Raw genomic sequence first — 2,649 nt, forward strand, 5'->3', positions numbered from 1 at the left:
TCTTTTTTTACCAAAAGTCGGATACTTTTTGACTACACCTCGTAGATATATGTATATGTACGAACGGTGATGTTTCTGTTGTTGTTACCTGTTATTGTTGTGTATATATATGTGCATATTTTTGTGTATAAGTGTATGGGCGTGAGTATGCATGCGTATACGTGCCTATACCCCCAGCTTTGTCACCTGATAGCAAAACGAATCATTCTGTCAGATAATGGTTAGGCACTAAGATAACAAAATAGAACATCACCTTAATCATTCTAATGAATGATTTTAATGCAAGAACACAGAGAAATAGAAAATGAAAGAGTGAGACCGCGTGATCAGGTGCTGTGATTTGATAAAATTAACAGCAATAGCATTACTTTCTTTCTCTGTGAGCACGATCTCGTTATTATCAACCTCTCTCAGAAGAACAAACACAAGACTTCAGGGATACATCCAAGGTCGAAAACTGTAGTCGTACTAACAACATCGTGGTCAGATGGGTAGATCTCAAACATGTTGTATTCACCTGTACGAAGAAAAGAGTGAGTGCCAGGCAATGGTATAATTGTATCAATAGTCAGATTACTAGTGTATTCTTTACGACGCTTAAAGTATACCAAATCTCAAGAGACCCAATTGTTTTAACCTCGGCAGTTCCAAATATTTGTAAAGATTTTTATCACTTTAGAACTTCCAACTGAAAGCTGCAGACACACGTAACATCTCGGGATCTGAGAAGAGAAAGAAATGGTCTTCTTTAAGATTCATACTTTGATCATGCTGCCGAAACCATCGGATTCGAGATAAAAAGAAAACATAAAGACAGGTTTAATAAGAACTCCAATACAGTCGGTAGACTTCTGAATGACATGTTGATGGCCAACAGAGCAATGCTAAACAATCGCTCATCACATATTCAGAAAAAAATGGTGAGTTCTTCGGAATGCAACTCAATACCCTCATCCAAGTCTGAAAAATTAATGGTTTATTTGCTAAAGCTCAAGAAATACAGCTTCATACAAGAAAGCATAAATAAACTATGTTTATGGTGCGATAAATAACCTCTATGGCCTCAGGGATTGTTCTACAACAGTCAACAAATAGCACACTTGTACTGAAAGATCAGTCGACAATAATGGAACAACGGATAGAGCATTTCAAGTTGCTCTTAAACCAGTCTGAACTAGTGAGTCCTGTAGTCATCGAGAAATTTTGTAATTCCTGTCATTCACCAAACTGACAAACCTAAAACATTTGCTGAAATTTTCCTGTCATCAAAACGTTAAACGAAATCTCCTAAAGTAGACATTTCCGTAGACACCTTGAAGGAAAGAGTTACCTCTGCCAAAATGGCTATTCGTCGCTGCATCACAGAGGTGTAGAATCAGGAATATATACATCGACGTTGAAAAGATAACAACATCTCTATAAAAAAAGGAAGATTAATCTATTCGCTCTATACGTAGAGTGTATAGTACATTCCTATAGAAGTCCTAACTGGAGTAATACTGAAAAGACATCTAATCAACGTCAGAAAATATCACACCACAATCATAGTACGGTATCTTCGGGAATCGATCTACAATTAAAATAATTTTCGTTACAGAGCAACTTCAGGAGAAATGCAACGAGCAACAGTGGGAACTGTTCAGGTTTTTTTTTCTGTCAAAAGCTATTGATACCATAAGCAAGGTACTTCGGTGGTATGTTCTCGGGTAGTCTCGCTGCCCAAATTCATAAATCTTCTCTGTCATACAACAATGATGGTTCGAGTTGCTGGAGTACAAAAATCAAAAATCTTTCAGTGTAAAAATCAAGAGTTAGGCAAGGCTACGAGTTATAATAAAAGGTGTTCCTACTGTGATCATCCTGTATTTCCCTAGACCTGCTACTTCTAAAGCATTATCAAATGTATCCTTTTTTTTTCTCGAACAACAGAGGTCGAAAGTTTGCGTAGAATCTTCTTTGTTCATCTTTTGTTATTGTCTGTTTTTACTTATGTTTTTTGTTTGTTTGTTGTTTTGTTTTTTTGTATATATGCGTGTGTGTATACTTGTAAGCATATATGTATATGAGTGTGCGGGCATGTATTATTACATACAGGTATGTATAAGTATGCCTCAGTTTTTCCAAACGTGTTAATACGAGTGGAATTAAAAAGCTAACTACATATACACACATGATGAGATAAATAGTCACATAAACAGATGGGTGAATTAGTCTTAAGATACTTTATGTGCATATATGTTAGGTACGGTACCCAGGTGGCTGTTTTGATTTAATGTTATTTCAATTGTGTACACCGAATCTTAATATATTTAATGAAAGTGTACTAAAATGCCAACTTGAAATGTGATACAAGAGATCGCACTCATAGATTCGTACTTTAGGGTTCATATATCTATTGTGGGGACCCTTAGAAAAATATGTGGAAATTTCTGGTGAAGCAAGTAGACAAGTTAGTGCTACGTATTTAATGTAGGGAGCATTAAAAACAAATTAATTTAAATTAATTACATGGTATGATAGGCGGATGCATAGTTAAACTGATAGCATATTTAATGCAAAAGGAATTTAAAGGCTAATTTAAAATAAATACGTAGGTGGATAGATAGATAGATAGATAGATAGATAGATAGATAGATAGATAGATAGATA

At 35.2% G+C, this 2,649-nt stretch overlaps 1 long non-coding RNA gene across 2 annotated transcripts in view; it reads right to left on the bottom strand.

The window, feature by feature from the left end:
• Window positions 1-242: 242 nt before the first annotated feature.
• LOC106878363 (uncharacterized) overlaps window positions 243-2,649 on the bottom strand; it is a 9,860-nt gene continuing 7,453 nt past the window's right edge. For both annotated transcript variants that reach the window (XR_016243689.1, XR_001410497.2), the window contains one exon: window positions 243-722. This is a non-coding gene — a long non-coding RNA (uncharacterized LOC106878363). The remainder of the gene's footprint in view (window positions 723-2,649) is intronic.

The sequence above is a fragment of the Octopus bimaculoides genome, chromosome 11 (genome assembly GCF_046866305.1).
Source record: "Octopus bimaculoides isolate indiv1 chromosome 11, ASM4686630v1, whole genome shotgun sequence".
NCBI classification, from domain to species: Eukaryota; Metazoa; Mollusca; class Cephalopoda; order Octopoda; family Octopodidae; genus Octopus; species Octopus bimaculoides.